Here is a 20,936-nt window from a genome sequence, read left to right as displayed (position 1 = left end):
TCAAAGCTTCAAAACAAAGCTTGCATGTAATAATGCACTGTGCTTCAAGAAGAAGTTACCCATATGATACAACAAACAACATCTGTAATACCCATGATCATTTGCATGACAGTATGGTAAACCATGAAGACACTATACAACAATACTTCCAGCTTCCAATTTCCAAAATACATCGTCTCTACCATTGTTATTTTATCGACCAATGTGGCGATTAGCACCCTTTGCAATGTGTTTTTGCACATTTACAAAGATAACTTGTTTCACCATCGCATTGCCACATTCACTAAAAATACCAGGGGACTATGTGAACTGAGACAAACAGACGAGGACAGGTTAGACGCACCTATAGGTGATTGGATGTTTGAGGCTTGTTCCTGAACCCAAGTTATAAAACTTAAATTTGTTGGTCTGTTTCTAAATCAGGCAGCCAGAGAGATTTGTATAAGTTTGTGGAAATTGAGCATTTCAGCTTGTCTTCATTTGGGTCACAGCGTTTGTGTCTGCATCCAGCCTTCCAGTGACAACCAGTAGAGACTTCAAGGAGTATCCCTTAGTTTTTCTACTCCAGGTTCTCCACATTTCTAATTGAATTAATTACTTCATCTAAATGCCAACATATTTTACACTACAAAAAATAAATAGTTTTCTGGCTAAAACAGTTATCCTGTTTTTCAAACATTATACAATTATTCTCAAATTTAGAGAAGCATAATCTCTGCCAGCAGCCTTTAAAACCATTCATTAATTTATTTATTCATTCATTCATACTTAACAACTCAACCCTTCAGGGTTGCTTCAGCAACAAGGCCAAACAAAAACGTCCAGACCCAGCGACCTTCCATTGTGGATTCTCAGAAACTACTTTGCCAGAAAACCAGATGAACCAAATTTCAACCAGATACCATTTTTTGATCACTCCCAAAGTCTTGTACATGTGGAGCCTTGCCTTACGTTTGAGTTCTCTCTTCAACACTAAGGTATGGTGCAGACACTATATCGCACAGTAAATCAGAAATTCAACCCATCAGTCAAGCAGGTGCTAAGTCAGAGAGAAAAAGAATATGTGTCAAAAGAATGAGGGAAGAATAGCGTGTTTGTGTGTGTATGGGCAAGAAAGAGGGAGAGGGGTGAGTTCCTGTGTTGTGAGTGTGGGAGAGACTGTGAGTAATGCTGAGTGGAAGCCGTGGAGCATAAGGGGAGGAGACTCTCTGGAGATTGCGTGCGGACCTCAAATGTTTACCTGTAACAAAAAGAAAGGGAAAAGTGTAGAGGGCAAAAAAGGAGAGAAAAAAAGGCTGTGGTTTACAGGGGTGGGCGGGGACACAAAGGCTAAGACATGAGCTTCGCACGCAACTTAACAATGCTACCTTTATGAAGAGTTTATTGAACTAGTAAGTGAGAACACACAGACACACATTCATACATCATAAGGAATTTAACAGGAATAAATTACTAAGTAATGACACTTACTGTATACTCCCAAGTTAAAGGTAAACAAAGGCTTTGTGACTTCCAGATAATGGAGTCACAGAAACACTCCTGTGGCTTCACATTATAACTAAATAACTGACCACATCTATTGAACTCAACTCAGAACCAAAAATAAAATTTGAAGAAAATATGTTTTTCATATTTTCATATCTATCAAGATTTTCTTTGTGGCTGACCTGTTTTGGAGTGAGAGTTTTTTTTTAAGTTGAAACCACAAACTTCCATCTATGATATCACATCTGTTTATCTTAGGATTGTCTTATCTTATTTATACAGAATAAAAAGCCAGGAAAAACTGGTCTGGTGTTGGACTGAGTAGGGATTAGATAAGATTAGGGTATTTTGCTCTCTATTATTTATTTGCAAAGCCTTTGAATCGTCTCTTTCTGCAGGTGTGTATAGCTGCAGAGTACTAGTGCCACACTAGACTTATGAGGACTAATAATGTCTATTTTTTGCATTTACGTCATTCACCTGATTGGCAGCTTGCGTGTAAAAGGCAGAATTATTGGGACCCAACCAAGAGTGCCTGCGGTCAACACAAAATGTGTGCTATAAAGAATTTGACTGTGTATGTTGCGTGATTGTGTGAGCAGGGAAGGATGTCTGTAGTTAGAGTGCATGTACAATAGTAAGCATTGTTCACCTGGCAGGCCCCTGCGTGCCCCCACCTCTCCTCCCTCTTGCACCACACACACGCACACGCACACACACCTCCTGTCATACCTTAGCACAGAGACAGGTGTATTTCTCCTAGTCACGCATAGCCCTGGCATAGTGCCACAATGCCAGCTGCCTACACACTGCTTGCCACGGAGATCACACTCACATCTAGAAATGCATCCTCAGGCAAAAGCTATCATGTATATCACTCACCTCACAGATGTCACACACAGCATATGTTTTTTAAATTGCCCAAAATCTGCATGTCAGGATACATGCCATCATACTCATCTTGGTAAAAATTAAAAAATGTTTTTGAGGTTTACTTTTTCACACACACACAAAAAAACTTTAAACAGAAAAAAAAGAAGAAAAAAAGAAGAAGGCTCCAGAAAGGATAATTTCGTCCAAATAATTCCCCATTTACCCAGAGTAAGAGTGTGTTAGAGAGCAATAGGAAAGGAGTCATTCTTTATACGGCTTAAGTTTTTCTGTCCTTCGTCAGCCTTGTTAACATGGGATTCTCCAAGAGAAGATAAAGGATTATTCACTGTTATTTCTTTAGCAAAGATTACTGAGCTAAAAGAGACATTTTGTGGAAGAATCAAGGATCAACACAGTGAACCAGTTAAAATATTTAACCCTCCTTGTCAAAGGGAACAGAAAGTCTTTACTTAGCCGTGGTGACTTAGAAATGTAATACAGGAATGTTGTTAAGTTACTATATCACTTAAAACAATATGTCTTTGTGTTTTCATTTCCAGCTCTTGTCACGCAAATGCAGTGTGCAAAAACGTTTCAACCCAGGCACACAACATAACCACTGAGTACCTGCACTGACAGAAGCATGTGCAATTCAAGTGCTATTGGATTGCAGCTGAGGTCAGGCAAAAGAGTAAAGGAATAGGTGTGGCTTCACCGGCTCCTGCATACTATCGATATAATGTACTGTGATGCTTTAATTGGTGCTCCCCATCTAGGAATCCAGTCGTGGTTTTGAAGTTTGGGGGAAGCGATCAGGACATGGGAGTGAGATAAGAAAGACGAGAGGGTCTTTTGGACTGTGATTCAGAGCAACATCTCTGTATCTCTACATAGCATCAGGTGATCATTCACACTGCTCTCACACACAGCTGGGAATCAAACTGATCAAATCAAAATGATTCTAACATCTTATAGCCTATTACATAGCACAAGTTTATCATTATGTGATTATAATGACAAGTTCCATAAACTTGTCATTATAATCATATGTTAATCAGCAAACATGTTCACTCATTGTAAGCAAGCTGAATTATACAGTTTTCAGCTATAATTTATCATATCATCAATTTGATCAGCTATCCGGTGTTTGGCAGTGCAACAATTGACTCCAAGTACCGTCTTGCCTTGCGCGCTTGAAAGGAACATGTGCTTCAGCGTTCCACTCAAACCATTGGATAATCAAGCAGCGATTCCTATTACTGTGTCTCTGTCAACAGAAACGGTAGTTTGAGCTCCAGCGGAGAACGTGACCGTAGGAAATCAGCGGACCACTGGAAATAATTGCGCTGACAGCATTACTTCATTTACCAAAGTGTAAGATTATTTATCCAATGTTAATTGGATAATCAACTGTTGGGATTAAAACACTGAAACGCGAGAGGAATTATTTTTTGCTTTATATCACGATGGCAACACGATGGATTGGAAACTTCAGCTACAGGTCGCCCCATATGGGTAATTGGGGAGTTCTTCCGTCCGAGATAAATGGTGTGTATTACTGCCGCGGTATTTCTGCTAGATGACGAACAGTTGACGCACTATCAGAGACTGCCTGGGTCATGCTATCTTGTGCTTTTGGAAATCAGCATGTGTTGACGGATATCGTGGAACATATTTTGGTCGAGTAATGTGGATAATTTGAATACCCATCTCTTGATTCAGCAGGTATGTACATTTTTTGGCAATAATCGGTACAAATGTATAATTTCTTTTGGGAATTTTGTTAATAGGTTTTGGATCATCTTTTTAAACAGTAGATTGACGTTGTTTCACCTGCTGTCATTTAACAAACGTTGCATCGGTGAATGATTTGGCTAAAAGTATCTCGCATGTGATCGATAATAATACTTACCAAGCCGTGGTTCTGATCTTAATGCCAGTGGAGAATACATGAGTACCATGTGAAAAATTTAGTTAAATCCTTTACATCTGTTTTCACCAGTGGAATTGAGAACATTGCCCCGTTATTCGGGCCAGATAGACAGCGCAATGACCTGTCATAACCTGTGCATGTGCTGCACAATACATGCACACATTGTCCATACACAGACAGGATTAAAATCAACATGGTATCTTCCCACTTCTCCCATACTAACTCCGATGAGATTCAGTTCATCATTCGGATGATAGCAAATGGTTTGAACTCCATAACTTTGACCACAAGGACGCTGGTGAAGTATCTGTCGTTCCATGATCTGATGGCATGTATAAAATTGCTTTGGTTTATACTTTGGCTTGGTGTAAATATTTCATTTCATTTTAGTGGAACCTACAAGCACACACAAGTACAAGTGATCATACAACCTGTTTGCTTTAAATTAAAATATTTGTACCTATGTTGCTAGTTTGCATGTCCATCTTTTACAAGCATGATGTGACATAATGGCTTGTGAAATAATGGCATAATGGCATTCACAGTAGTTGCAACTTAATGTAATCTTCCACCTTCTTATCTTTTAGCTTAATCTTTTAGCTCTCATTTTCAAATACTTCCTCAGCATTTATTCTCAGGGCATGGCCCAGGTCGAATACCCTCTTCACCCCCCATCAACTCCCCATACCCACAAAATGTTCTCTAAAAAACACTCTTTTCTCCACTGAAAAGAGATCCTCTGCTGAATGCCAAGCATGGCCAGCATTGATTATTAGACACTTCACCAAAGGGTCTTCATTTTTACATGGCCAGTATCAGACCTGTGCTATGAAATCACAGATGCATGCATCTAAGTCCATGCACAGTGTCAGTGTCTGATAGACATCAGTGCAGTGAACCTTTTTGAATGCTTGTGTTAATGTCTGTATCCATAGCTGAGAATAGAAGCAGAATTTAGCTTTCTCACAGGACTGAATGTGCTGGCTGTGGTGTCAAATGATATGCTTGAGGTGAACTGCAGCAGAAAATCATATAGACACCAGAGTAATACTTGTAGACCCTGAATTTTCTTTTTGAAGAACTTTTTCATCACTGGCAATCCATTTAAGAGTTTCAAGTTCAGGTTGAACAGTATTGTCAGCTGTACTCCATTTGTAAAACTTGTGAAAAAGATGTACTCTTGCACACGCAGTCTGTCAGTTCTTCACATGCTACAGATGATGTTAAAATGTTACCTAAGCAAAACCAGTAACACACCCATATAATTCAGACTGAACCAACCCACACTGTTTTCACACTGGATTTCTTATGCAACAGGTTATAGCTCCATTACCTGGTCTTTGAAATAAAAACACAATCTGTGTGGAAATGGTCACAAGTGTGACGGAGTGCTGGAAAACTAACTGATAGAATTTAGTGACACAGAGTTGGAGCTGGCAGGTCAGGCCCCCAGGGACGCTACAACACAAGAGAGCAGTGATGCCCAAGTATGGTGTCTATGTACCACAGAGATTAAGGTTCTGTGGTTGAGAGTGTTGACGGTGTGATTATGAGTTTAAGTTGAATAGTGATTTTTCATGCCTAAACTCGGTTTTGTGTGACAATGTGGACCATGCAGCATTGCACTTTATGGTGAAAGATTCCTCAGTATCATAACTCAAGGTGAAATGGAGGGAACATTTATTATACATTAATTATATATATATATTTAAATATGCACTCTGCATTACCTAACCCTGTCTGCAAGTACAAAGTTTAAGTTAAGAAACGGACCTTTCATCATTAGCCAGAGATAATGGTTTAATGAGCTCCATGACAAATATCAAGCTACAAAAACCCCTCTATCTTTTCATAGAGAAATACATCCAGTTTGTGTTTAGAATGGGCTAAAACGTTTGTCTCTAAAATTAGTCTACATGTCATTTGTTTGTAGTGCAGAAACAATGTGGAGCTTGTCTCTATGGTTGTGGGGGCCAGAGATAGGGTTAGAGAGACTAAGGGGGGTGGTGGAACCAGGAGAGGTTGGGCCAAGTTTGGGTGGCAGCCTCTGTTCAAAAACAAGTCTCTGTCTGAAGGAGAGAACTACTGACCCTTCTTGAGTAAAATGACACCTTTGTGTCCTGTGCCTGTGTATTTACATGTGTGAGAAAAGGAGAAAGCGAGAGGATCTGAAAAGCTGTGAGTGATGTATAAGGTTGTTTTTTCCCCACAGAACTTTGGTGATTCTCACTTCTATTATGATTTCCTAGGTTTTTTGATAGCTTCTGAAATTTAGCTGTTGGGAAGAAATCTCACCATTTAAGCATTTACATCATGCAGAAACTATATAATAACGTATCATTTTATCATATCCACTTATATGTGCTTGAAATTTAACATTTTATTGATGGCGTGCAATGTTTTTGAAGGTCAGCTTTTGTGGTGGAGATTTTATTGTGTGTGCCAGTGCAATAGCATTGAAACACGAATGTCACTATTTCTCATACTTCTTCTTTCACCACAAAACTATTGATATCAATAGCACTAGTTTCGTCACTCTAGATCCTTATTCAGAGCCCTCATTCCTGTTTGCTTGCCTGTTTTTGCACTGTCAGCCAGATGTCACAGGTCCCGTTCAGATCTTGCATTAACATCCGTCCTGTGGAATCTGTTTCAGGCCCTATGTTGTAAAACAATTTGTATTGTTATTGACGCTATATAAATAAAATTGAATTGAGTTGAATTGAATTCAAGTGACCAGTGGAAAGTAAAAGTGTGAACACACTCAATGAGATTTGAGAGATCCGATATCTGACCACATTTGGAGGTGGTATGGGTCTGGGCGTTTGTTCCCATTCCTTTGGTAGTGTAAACACACAATGCGTCCTGAGTCATGTTAAAGAATACTTACTCAGCTGGGGTGCTCTTGTGTCAGCGGACTTTCGTATCAAAAAGCTATGTGCAGAGCTGTTCATGGTTCTATAACAGCAGTAGAGATCCATTAGAGATAGTCACTGTTATATAATATTCTACTGCACTCCACCAATGAAGAAAACAGGCACTAAAAGCTGTTCATTTGTGATTGGCCTGCCCAGAACGGATGTTAATGCAAGGTCTGAACAGTGTGTGTGTCCCCTCCCTATCTGACACTTCAATGGCCTCAGATTGTCGTAGTAACTCAGCAGCAACGAGACATTAATGGAGAGGCCCTATAGAAACCATAATTTTCAGAAGAGGCAGGAGGAGGGGGAGGCATCAGGAGGGATGTATGTTGGATTTTCAAAATAAAACCTTAATTACAACTACTTAAAGGAAGTAACGATCCCAAGAAATATGCCAAACTTTCAAAATAAAAGCTCCAAACTTATAAAAGTGACTTAACAGCAATTCACAAATATACAAATATGCTGGGTTTTCAAGATAAAAGATAGAAAAAAGTGTTGTAATCTTCTCTTGTGGACACAGTTTCCAATGTATGTACACAAATCATACATCAAAATAGACCTCTTATCAAGGTGTGCACCTGTAGACTCAGAAGGATCTACGAACATCTTGACTGCCTCGAACAGTCTGAGAATTGTTTTGATAGGACTATAAGTTTTGTCTTACAAAGTCACTTCAAAAGCCGTAAATCATCAAGAGACTGGAAATCACTTCAAAGACATGACTGACATGAACTCACAGAACCACAAAATTTTGTTCTGCTTTAATTTTAATTAATAATAATAGTCATATTTAATAGTCATCTGCACTCCATGTGGCAAGTCTGTGTCAGTTCATCTTGAGAGTGAGGCAGTGTGCTTTAGAGGAAGCGGGGAACATGAATAGGAAGTCTTTTATAAAGCTCCCATGTGCACCCGGTGTTTAGCTATTTTGAACTTATATTACTTCCATATAGCCTGGCCTTCTGCATTAGGTAATACAATCTCATACACATCCTTAAAGACTGATTCTGAACTGAAGATCATAGAAAGGATCTAACAACTCTTATTCTGTGTGTTAAATGCTACACTTAAGTTTGATTGTAAAATATTCCTTAAGTTTCCTGACATTAAGAAGATGCAAAAAAATGTCACATCAAAACTATAGACTGGACAGTTGTGAGGCAGATGCTCACATGTTTAAGGTTCTCCAAGTAGGTCTGTGTACTGTCAAGCATATATTCTGACAGACATTCTGTTGTTGAAGTGGAATAAGTGAATGTCAGTGTTCATGATCAAACATACAGATGAGCTGAGAAGCATACCGTCAACTCATCCACTCACCGCCTCTCAGTGGACTGCTGCTGTTGTGATTTTTGGTGTTGCCTTTGTGCACTTCTTGGACTCTGTTGCTCCCTTGTGGACAAGGTATGCAACAGCTTAATCTTGTAACCACTTCCTCCTTTGGTCACTGAAGATGGGTGGTGCTAATTTAAAATGTTTAGCAAAGGCATGGAGTGCTTGTGTTCATAACAATAACAATGTGACTGTAAAGAGTGTCTGTCATGCAGCAAATTTCCTTATCATTAAAATCTGCAATAATGAATTAAGGAAGTCTAAATGTTACAGATAATCTAATCCAAATCACACTTTTAATGTGAATTTACAGTACCCTGCTGGATAATACATAAAACCCAACTATAAAATTGGTGATAACAATTCATGATCTCTTATTTCTTATTCTTATTTTCAAAGGGCAATGCAAGACGGATCACTTAACAACCACATTTATATTGTATCATGTAAGGTAACCAGGGACGGACTGGCCATCTGGCGTACCGGGCATTTTCCTGGTGTACCGACGTGCTATTTGGGCTGACAGTCCCAATCCAGTTTTCTTCGACCTCCCTTTCACTCAGGCAGAGGTGAGAGGCAGAAGGAGATTTGTGTAGAAAAATTAGTTTGGGGCAGTTTTTATGTAGCCTAGGTGGCCAAAGACAATGTAGGTTAAAATGAAAGAAAATCACACGTTTTGACATCATGTTGTTCTTTGCCAGTGCCATTGCCGATGCAGCTGTATGTTTATAAGATAATTCAATAATTCTTCATCTTTATGTTAAAAAAACAAAACAAAACAAAAACACTGAACCCACAGTCTCTATTTATGTTTTGTTGAGCTAGGTTGAGATAGCATCCCCAGTAGAGGAGAGTGTTAGTGAGAGAGAGGAGAGCAGCGAGCAGGAGGACATAGATTACTTAGCCTGTCCTGAGATATTTGGATCACCACCCCCATCAAAATGCCAAAATTGCCGTGTGCCAATGTTCTGGACGACAGCAACCACAATTTAACCCCTGCACTAATACATTATTTTGTCGATGGCACTGCAGCATCGCTTAGTTCAACTTTAAACTTAGTTGCTCCTCTGAAAAAGAAGGTCATGAATCGGTGGAGGCTAGCTCCCTGGAAAAATTCACAGTTGCGCTGTTCAAAACAGGCAGTCCGAAAGCTAGAAAGAATTTGGCATTCCACTAATTCTGAAGAAGCTCGCATAGCCTGGAAAGATAGTTTAACAACTTATAAAAAAGCTCTCAGTAGTATTAGAACAGCATATTATTCATCATTAATAGAAGAAAACAAGAACAACCCCAGATTTCTTTTCAGCACTGTAGCCAGGCTGACAAAGAGCCACAGCTCTGTTGAGCCATCTGTTCCTTTAGCCCTCAGTAGTATTGACTTCATGAGCTTCTTTACTAATAAAATTGTTGGCATTAGAGAAAACATTCAAGACATCCTTCCTCCATCTGTCAAAGATGCAGCAACATTAGAAATTTCTGTAAGACCTTATCAATATCTGGAATCCTTCTCCCCAGTAGATTTTCTTGAGCTCTCTTCAACAATTACAGCATCTAAACCATCAACTTATCTTCTAGATCCAATCCCAACTAAATTGCTCAAAGAAGTTTTTCCATTAATTAACACCTCCATATTGAACCAGATAAATTTATCTTTATTAACAGGATATGTCCCTCAGTCTTTTAAGATTGCTGTAATTAAGCCCTTACTCAAGAAAGCCACTCTAGATCCAGATGTTTTAGCCAACTATAGACCAATCTCCAACTTTCCTTTTATTTCCAAAATTCTAGAAAAAGTTGTTGCTAATCAGTTGTGTGACCACTTTAACAGGAATGGTCTGTTTGAAGAGTTTCAGTCAGGTTTTAGAGTTCATCACAGTACAGAAACAGCTCTGGTTAAAGTTACCAATGATCTCCTCATGGCTTCAGACAGTGGACTTGTCTCTATACTTGTTCTGCTAGATCTTAGTGCTGCATTTGACACTATTGATCAAAATATTTGACTACAGAGACTTGAAAGTGAGATCAAGATTAAAGGAACTGCATTAGACTGGTTTGAATCCTATCTGTCTGACAGATTCCAGTTTGTTCATGTCAATAATGATTCTTCTACTTATACAAAAGTAAGCTACGGAGTTCCTCAGGGTTCTGTGCTAGAACCAATACTCTTCACGTTATACATGTTGCCATTAGGCAAGATTATTAGAAACATGGCATAAACTTCCATTGCTATGCAGACAACACCCAGCTATATGTATCCATGAAACCAGATGAAACTAATCAGCTGGTTAAACTCCAAGCATGCCTTAAAGACATAAAGGCTTGGATGACCTGTAATTTCCTACTCTTAAACTTAGACAAAACAGAAGTTATTGTATTTGGTCCTAAGCATCTCAGAGATTCATTATCTAATTACGTGGTTTCTTTGGATGGCATTACCTTGGCCTCCTAGCTTGACGAGCCAGACCCACATTAAATGTATGGTCTGGGCACTCTCCATAGACAGGGCTCAACCGGAGGGGTGGGATAAACGGTTGTCTTTCAAACTCCGTCTCCACGCAATAGGATAGCGCTACAACCAATCAGAGCAACGAAGAAGGTGACATAGTCAGAGCGACGGAAAAGAGAGTTCCTTTCTCAGAGAAAAGCTTAACTTCAAGTCTTTCAGAGTGGTGGCCAAAGCCGATTCGAAAGAAAGTTGTTCACTAGCAGCAACCATCGCTCTGGTAGTTCTAGCAGGATGGGGAATTCACGCGTAATTCACGGAACTTATGGTCACAGGTCAGTCGTCATCATGTTAAGCCCACCCACCGACTCGTGATTGGCCCGGTCCATCTTGGATTTTTCGAAATCTCAAGTCAACGGAGAGTAACTAGACTGCCCCTGGAAGCAAATGTAATTTGCTGCCGCTAGGGGCGCGTCTAGATTCTAGGCTATTGGCCTCCAGTACTACTGTGAAATACCTTGGTGTTATATTTGACGAGGATATGTCCTTTAAATGTCACATAAAGCAAGTAACCAGGACTGCCTTCTTTCACCTGCGTAATATCGTCAAAATTAGCAACATCCTGTCTCAGAGTGATGCTGAAAAACTGGTTCATGCATTTGTGTCGTCCAGACTGGATTACAGTAATTCATTACTGTCTGGCTGTCCAAATAGCTCTTTAAAAAGCCTCCAATTGATTCAAAATGCCCCAGCAAGAACATTGACAGGAATTAGCAAGAGAGATCATATTACTCCAGTTTTAGCTTCTCTTCACTGGCTCCCTTTAAAATCTAGAATAGAATTTAAAATCCTCCTCCTTACATACAAGGCCCTTAAAGGCCTAGCTCCATCATATCTTAAAGACCTTATTGTACCATATCATCCCAACAGATCACTTCGGTCTGAAAGTGCAGGCCTACTTGTGGTTCCTAGAATTTCAAAAAGTAGAATGGGAGGCAGAGCGTTCAGCTATCAGGCTCCTCTCCTGTGGAACCAGCTCCCAGTTTGGGTTCGGGAGGCAGACACTCTCTCTATTTTTAAGGTCAGGCTTAAGACTTTCCTTTTTGATCAAGCTTATAGTTAGGGCTGGACTAAACCATCCCTTAGTTATGCTGCTATAGGCCTAGGCTGCTGGGGGACGATGCACCAAACACGTCCTCCTTTTTTCTTCTCTCTCCTCTCTCGCATCCTCCGCTTTCTTTTCTCTGGCACAGAGCTCTTGCCCTCTAATTTCCTATCTACTACTGGTCATGCAATTCTGTGCTATTACTATATAGAATGTTTACTGCTGTGTTCTGCTCAAGGTTTCTTCCTGTTAAAAGGGAGTTTTTCCTTGCCACCGTCGCCTTCAGGCTTGCTCTGGGGGTTTCAGGCGGGTTTTTGTAAAGCGTCTTGAGACGATTTCTATTGTTATTGACGCTATATAAATAAAATTGAATTGAATTGAATTGAAAAATCCATTAGTGCAATGGGCATTGACCAGTAAAAACAGATGAATGCTGCTTTAAGCATTAACCCCGGTTCAGGGGATGGTCAAGTAGCCCTGACCATCCCCTGAACCGGTTTTTCACCCTACTCCCATCTGGCCGCAGATACAGAGCCCTGGACTGGAAAAAAGCGCACTTTAAGAAGAGTTTTGTACCCTCAGCCATCACTGCATTAAACAAACTCCAGTGACAATAATCCATCCCCTCTATTCTTTTGTGTTTATGTTGTCTGCACTGTCCACTTTTGCTTGCACTGTGTTGAGGAGGGAGGGTAACTAGAGGGGAGGGGGGGGTATGGTGTGTCATATTATATGTTATATGTTATATGTGATGTGTGATTTTTTGTATGAGACTGTGATGTTAACATCAAATGCTGCTGTCTTTCTTTTATGGAATGAATTGATGTGTGAAGAAGAATATCCTTTATAGGACAATAAAGACTATCTATCTATCTATCTTAAAATTTGTTACAGTGATGTAGTGGTGGTGGCATATACATTTTTGTAGTGTTAATAAATGACACATTTTGGAAGAATTTAATGCGTCCACTCTCACCGATTTTTCGTTAACTTATTGCATTGGTCCGTGGTTTTAAAGAGTCACACAGTTGGTATACACATTCAAGAGACCAAAAAGACAGAAAAGGTGTGCGTTATTGAAAGTGGTGGGCCGGTCTGGTCCAAAATGTCAGGGACGCTTTTTTGTACTAATGAGTTTGTACAGTGAGTTACTGGGTACACATTTAGGTAACAGTAAAAATAGCACATAAATGTTCATCTAAAATTTTAAATCCAATTTAGTATTCCACATTTTTTTTATATAAAAAAACATGCTGTTAAATAAACTGTTCTGTATAAACCATATTTATAAATCAAGCATACATGCCTAAGTTGTTTTTCTCAGCATCTCCAGTACAACTAAATAAGGAAAAGAATGTATCAGACAGACAAATCTATTTAATACATTTCAAATGATGTTGTATCGTCAGGTAAGAAACGTGATTAGACATAAACTAAGTGTTAAACCAAGTTCAGAAATGCATACTAATATCTATAATATTCATTCATTCATTCATTCATTTTCTATACCCGTTTAGTCCTGTTAAGGGTCATGGGGGTCTGCTGGAGCCTATTCCAGCTGTCATCGGGCGAGAGGCAGGGGTACACCCTGGACAGGTCGCCAGTCCATCGCAGGGCCACACACAGAGACAGACAACCATTCACACTCACACGCACACCTACGGCCAATTTAGAATCACCAATTAACCTAACCAGCATGTCTTTGGATGGTGGGAGGAAGCCGGAGTACCCGGAGAGAACCCACGCAGACACAGGGAGAACATGCAAACTCCACACAGAAAGGCCAGCTGGCCCATGGATTCGAACCGGTGACCTTCTTGCTGTGAGGCATCAGTGCTAACCACCTCGCCACTGTGCCGCCCTAATATCTATAATATTGTCTATATATTTTATATATTGTCTTTTAGTGCTGCAACCTCAAATACAGTTGGTTATTACATTAATTTCTACAAAATCTAAAATCAAAATATCTTGAGGCCACCACTAGTGGTCACGGATTCTTTTCCAGAGTAATAGTGAATCTACCAGTTGAGACTTTTGTTTTCGCAAAACACAGCATACAGAGGCCTGTTGTCAGGCACTGTTATAAGTTTTCTGTCAATGGAATTTTATGTCACTATAAAAGTCGAATGTAGTCTGAGTTACGCCATTTTGTAGAAAGTTTAACGTGCAGTGCTAATGTTATTAGCCTACTTTTCCTACCCTTTGCATTAATGAATATTATGTAAAGCTGTTGAGATGTCCTATACATCTAAGAGCTTGAGTTGTACACTTTTAAGTTACTGTCAAATGTTTGATTTTTACATTACGCTCTTTGAAGTATTTCAAATTAAATTGTTATTATAAGTACACATAGCATATCCAACTCATCATGTGGACAAAACATTAGTCTTAACTTTGACCACATGATGGCAATGTGATAACATGAAAAACGCCAACCCCTTTCTACTAAGTAAGAAGTACCAAAGTAAACTACTTTTTTTTTGTTGCAGTTACCCTGTCAGTAGAGTGATTGATGTTTATTGGTGTTATTGGCAATTACCTTATTATTGCCCCTTCCTCTAGCTCATCTCCCTTGTAAGATTAAGTGGCTACATACCTCTCGGTGCAGCACCACTGGTAAAACTGGAGTGGACTTCAATACAACTGTTAATTTTGTCACTCCTAATCCCATTCCACTCTTCCTTGTTGAAATTCTATGGAACTAGGAAGGTCAACTGTGAAACATTTTATGCTCATCACATGTAAGAATAATCAGATTCAATTCAAGTGAAAGTTTGCATTGGCCACAGTTTAGTTCTGTCCTTCTGCATTGAAACTCAGTGATTTCACAATGACAATTACCAACCCACAACAGAAGTGAATGGTCAACCCTAACCCTAACTCTAACCCTAACCCTTAGGTTTCCAAAATTATTCATCTCATAATAACAAAGTAGGTAGGCAGGTTCTGTAGAAGATAATTTGCCTTTGGGGAAGTGATTTGTGTTTTTCCCCACCCCATGCCTCCACATGGCAAAACATTTTTAGTTATGGTAGAGCTGCCAGAGTAAGCAGGTTGAAGTGGATCTTTGTTAAAGATATGGAGGAGGAAGTCTAGGCAAAGTAAAGGCTTAATTACAGCAAAGTTATGACTGTGACACACACACCTGTAAAGATAAATTAATCTGGTTTAATACATTAATAGAAAACCCTCTTTGAGCCATATAGTTGGGATCGGGTCTAAGACATGTTAATGGTTTAGTTAGCTCAGAAAAATCTATTGGAGAAAAGTAGCTGACATATTGATTAGGTCCTACAGATGGTTCTAATCCCGCAGTAGAGCTCTTTTAGAGCTGTCAGAAAGATGCCTTGAATTTTTTCTCCAATGCCTACAATTTTTTCAGTAAAGAAGCTCCTGAAGTCATTACTACTGAGGGCTGAAGGAATAGCTCAACAGAGCTGCGACTCTTTGTAAGCCTTGCTACAGTGATGAAAAGAAATCTGCAGTTGTTCTTGTTTTCTAGTTTAGTGATGAATACTACGCAGTTCTAACATTACAGAGGGCTTTTCTGTTATAAGTTGTTAATATGTCTATGTGGGCTTCCTGTGTGGAATGCCACATTCTTTCCAGCTTCTTGTGCAGTTTGCGTCAAACTACGCATTTGAAAACTATACCAGGGAGCTAGTCTCCTCTGATACATGCCATTCTTTTACAAAGTGGCAACTGTGTTGAGAATGGTACTTGGCAAAGCTGCAGTGAAGTCAACAAAATAATCATTTTGTGTTGGAGTAAAATAATCTCCTAAATTATTCAGACTGACATCTCCTACTTTACAGTTATGTGATCTTGTTACAGATTACATATTTATTTACTTTTTTTTATTTTATCTATATTTGTTATTCTTTATTTTTATTCTTTATTCCTGTGCACCATGCAAGTGAAAAATAATAAACCTTGAATCCTTGAATCTTGGTAGCTGTGGTCCACTATATTGGCACATAGCACTGAAGTAAATAATAATTGCCTATATTTAGTCACAGCACCATCAAATTAATTTTCTTTCCAGTTGCTGTATTATGTTCAGTTTCTTTACAATAGGTCAGAATAAGATCTGCCTATAAGATCTAGGGATCTAGATGTACTAGGGATCCATCCATTAACACTCTGGTTTGTGGTCAATCCGCTCTACCTACTGAGCCAGAGCTGCCCATGAGTTTAGGCCTTGTGTGTTTTGTGTGTATGTGTGTGGAGGGGAGGGGTGAGAGGAGAGAGAAAGACATGTGACAAAGAACATGTGCAGACAAGTAAAACTAGACAAGTAACACCAGCAATGTATTGTTAGCAATGTGCAGATAAAAAATATAACTTTTCTCCATTTGAAATACACCAATTTGAAAAAAAAGGTGGAATAAATTCCAAAGGTACTATACATGTTTTCTTCAGAGTGATGACTAACAATTCAAAGTACACTGTGTACTGACTGAAATAACCCAAATAATCCTGATCTATAACACTCCCTTTAAATATTTTGTCTGGCAATACACAGACACTTGAAACACTTGAAACACAGTTTTAAATGGCTATCACAAGGGAGTTTCCACACATGGAACATTTTCATTTAAATTAGAAAAAGTAAAAAAAATTGTAAACTGCAATACAGTAAAGTGTGCCAGAAGTGTTTAGGGCCAAACACATTCTCAAATGAGTGTACATAATTGTGCTAAATTAATATTAACAGTAACAAGAGCAGCACTCATTTGTGGATGTTTAGCATCACTGCTTGAGGTCAACCAGATAGAAAAAAGAGGGGGGTGGGACAGATGAGGAGTGTGGTAAGGAGGAGAAGAAAGGTTCAGAAGTGGGCAGATAAATGCATCTGGATAAAGCATACATGCACCATATATACCATACATTCTACAATGAATTTAACATTATACCTATAGTTGATGATACCACACAAAAACAATGAGAACACACCTGTGCAGCTGTGGCTCAGGTGGTCCAGTAATTGCAGGGTTGGCAATTCGACTCCTGGGCACATCACACGCCAAACTACTCATGCCCTTCTTTCACATAGTCTTTGTGGTAGTGTTCTAGTCCAGCCTGCTTTCAGGATCTTTAAAAATAAGTTGACTGTAGTTACAGCTATAATACAACAAATAAGTAATTTGCAATCCTATTATACACATTTATTGAATACTTAGGCACCATGCAAAACAGTGTTGATGTTAACAATTGCAACACAGCAGGCACCGATTTAAATGCTGCCGTGGCAACTGAAAATCAGTCGCTTGTCTAGTGCAGATGAGAGTTGGTCAAAATACCAAGTTATGACACAATACTTAGTTTCTTGAAACCTTTATTGCTTGCAAGCAAGAGCCACTCATCGGCGACGGATGATGACTGAAGAGAGGCAGTCACTCCTCAGCGTTTATACTATCCTAAACAATGTTCATATCTGTAGTCACATCATAAGATCACATATGACTTAACACAACTCATTGTACTAACATCTCAGCATACATTTCATGACACACATAACACTTCTCCTTCACTTTAACCATCATTGTGTGATATACAGTGACCTTTTTCCAGAAGACATATACACGGAAGAGGTACCTCACTTTCCCCTTCAAGATGAACTCCTTAAAGTGAGTTCCTTATGTTAATTCACACAACATATTACACAATGGAGCATACAACAACATATCCATTCATACCTTGCAACCACATGATTATCATAAGGCAGAGCTTCTGACCATACCACAAGCTTCTACCCTACATACAATCTAATGTTGCATCCACATATGTTAGGTTTCATATATAATATTAAAATAATAAGGGACATTTAAGAATTTCCCTCACAATGCCCTCATTTTATTTAGTACAACGGTGAACCCACAGAAAGACCTATATGCACACTAATGTGTATAACGTTATAAAGGATGTGCCAGCAGTAAAAAATATCTAACCTGAGGACATTTATAAATGACTGCTGTGGCTGCTCAGCTTTCACACTTCAAATTCCAAATGAGCCCCTCCTCTCAAGCTCGCTTCCCTATCAGAAATGTAATATACCAATTATTATTAGGGGTCCATGCAACGACGTTGCAGGATCCCTATTGATTTTGTTGCGATTTTTAAGGGTCCATGCAAACGAAGTTGCAGGATCTGCATTGATGTTGTTGCTTTTTTTATTATTATGATTAATCTTACTCTGCGTACTGTCTGCCCAGGACAAACTGCAAGGGCGAAAGGCATCAAACCTGGTAACTTGGTAGAAGTCCTAGTATGTCACTTTGCCAAGGTGTCAATACTCATGCCTACAGCTAGGTGGAGCTATAACAAGCCAATTTACATTTTGTCTCATATCTCGAGAAACGTGTGCCCTAGAAACACAATTCTTTCTCCCTCTGATTCCTTATATAGCCCTGGTTCTAATAGACTAGGCCACGCTCATTTCCACCTGCCATTTTTTTCCGCCATTTTGAAAGAATTACACCTCAAAGCAAAATCAACTCCTCCTAGCCTGTTCATCCAATTTTCACCAAACTTGGCATGTATCATTTATGGACAAAGATAATGAAAAGTTCTCAAATTAACTTTTAAGCAGGGTTATTGATTACAAAGTTAATGGCTAATTAATTTTTACGGCGTGGCACAGTATAACTCAAAACCAATTATAATATGGTTGCGTACAATCATGGCAAATTTCGTGAAATTCGGGCTGTAGGTGGTGCTACAACAACTACATATGTATATCTCACAAACCACCACAGTCACCTGCTTAAAATTTGGCAAAAATAATCTGTGGATGACTCTTTACAAGCCCACCAAGTTTTGTGCAATACGGTCTATAGGGGGCGCTACTGGTGACTTATGCCTCTGCGTCCCACTCGGGGACGACTACGCCACGCGATGGACCCCTCTGATTGTTTGCGATCATCTAGTTATTATTATTAGTAGCAGTAGTATTTTTATTATTATACAATATGGTAACAATACTGAACTTACTCTGTAGTAAGGTACTGAGGCTGAAGACCAGACTTCTGTCACAGGACAAAGGAGAAAAAGGAGGAGAAAAAAAAGCAGCTTCCAGGCTACACTCGTCTGGGGGAGTACAGTGTGGGACCAGGAAAAAAAACCTCAGCAACATAAGCACATATGAGCACACTTTACAACATAAGAACTCAAAACAACTTGTACCGGGGGACTGTAGAAAGGGGGATGGAGGTGTTCCAGCGCAGACAGGCATCCGCGGCTGCGGCCAGCTTCGGCAGTGCCTTCGGACTCCACCTGTCGCACTGGGGGGTGAAAGCGGCGAAGGCGTGGGATTGGGGGTTAGGGAGGTGTATTGCATATGTGCACGTGTGTAAGTGTCCGTGGGTGTGTGTGTGTACATAATCAGTGCCTCAGTTTGCAGGATGTCATCGCGATAACACAGCAGGTTGCTGTGGAGACGTCCCTGATCGGGTCCCAGACGGAGTCAACCATCAGCAGGTGTCCGTGAAGGAAGGGAGGGAGGAATAGGACAGAGCATCTCACTGCAGCGATCTCCTGGGGAGTTGTTCCAGCAGCGGCCTCGGCCAAGGCCAGTACTGCTCAGGGGCCGGAATGCAGATTGTTTGTTTGAGGTTAGGGCGAGTAGTCGCATTTCAATAGACACGACTTACTCTATTTGTCCATTCTGGCCTTCAAATCCATTCATGGACTGATGAGCCTAAATATGAGAGGCAGACAGAGAAGCCCTGCCACTTATGATGGATCCTCATATTACTTAATGCTAAATATGATTATCTGTTCATATTATGTATGCATTGTTATTTACAGACCTTTATATGAGATATGTTGTCAGTGGCAAGAGTTTAACAATTAGGTCTTGGGAAAAATTTGCTTAATTTAGAGAAAATCAAGGAAGTTGCATTTAGTTACAAAATCATATGAGTATGTGTCAGTAACTGTAAACAATGTCAAGTACAATGTCTTAATGTACACAAATCAGCCACAATAATAAAAGCACTGACAGGAGAAGTAAATAACACTGACCATTTTGTGATAATGCTGGGAAACTTTTGGACCTGGCATTCATGTGGATTTTACTTCGACATGTACCAGTTGCTGGTCATAGCGTGGGAGTCATCGTTGTCTCCTCTGCTGTTGAGCAGATGCTAATTGTGATGTTAATTGGTAGCATGGCAGTGGTACTTTCTAGCAGTGTGTTTCTGCACTTACACTATATTGCCAAAGGTATTCGCTCATCTGCCTTTACATGCATATGAACTTAAGTGATATCCCATTCTTAATCCGTAGGGTTTCGTATGATGTAGACTCGGGCTGGGCGATAATCTATCGCGATAGACACGTGATCGATATCAATAGAAAATATGTTCGATAGAATGTTCGATAATTTCACTTGAACTCCGTTGGAGAAAAATAGGAAGAAAACCCAGAGCCAGAACTGCAAGTCATTCTGGGGGATGTAGGCAGAGGAAGGGATTTAGCCTTTCGACCTTTCACGGCCCAGCTAAGCCGGGTTGGTGGTATCAATAACAACAACAAAAAAAGAACGGCGTGGAGTGAAAGGAGAATATGAGTGCGACAGCCCGAGAGGTAATTGTAGATAAAAAAAAAGAGGGTCACGTCACCAGTTTGGCAATATTTTGGTTATTTTAAGTCAGACAAGAGTCAGAACGATGTTGTCTGCAAACTTGGTGGTGAGTGAGCATATTGGCTCTTGTCTCTCTTGATTAGTAGTGTAAGAGTCGGTTAAGAGTCGGTTAAGTTTTGTTATCTGCCGGCCGAGTGAGTGGCTACTGACTCTTGGTTAAGCAGGGATCCATGAGCAGCGGTTATGAGTCG

General features: G+C 39.7%; 1 long non-coding RNA gene across 1 annotated transcript in view; it reads left to right on the top strand.

Annotated features, from left to right (window-relative positions):
• Window positions 1-3,485: 3,485 nt before the first annotated feature.
• LOC311507066 overlaps window positions 3,486-20,936 on the top strand; it is a 68,165-nt gene continuing 50,714 nt past the window's right edge. The window contains exon 1 of the long non-coding RNA XR_014699712.1: window positions 3,486-4,083. This is a non-coding gene — a long non-coding RNA (uncharacterized lncRNA). The remainder of the gene's footprint in view (window positions 4,084-20,936) is intronic.

The sequence above is a fragment of the Chelon labrosus genome, assembly GCF_963514085.1.
Source record: "Chelon labrosus genome assembly, chromosome: 21".
Classification (NCBI taxonomy): Eukaryota; Metazoa; Chordata; class Actinopteri; order Mugiliformes; family Mugilidae; genus Chelon; species Chelon labrosus.
Note: the sequence above shows the minus strand (reverse complement) of the source record. Positions and strands in the feature narration are given on the sequence as shown.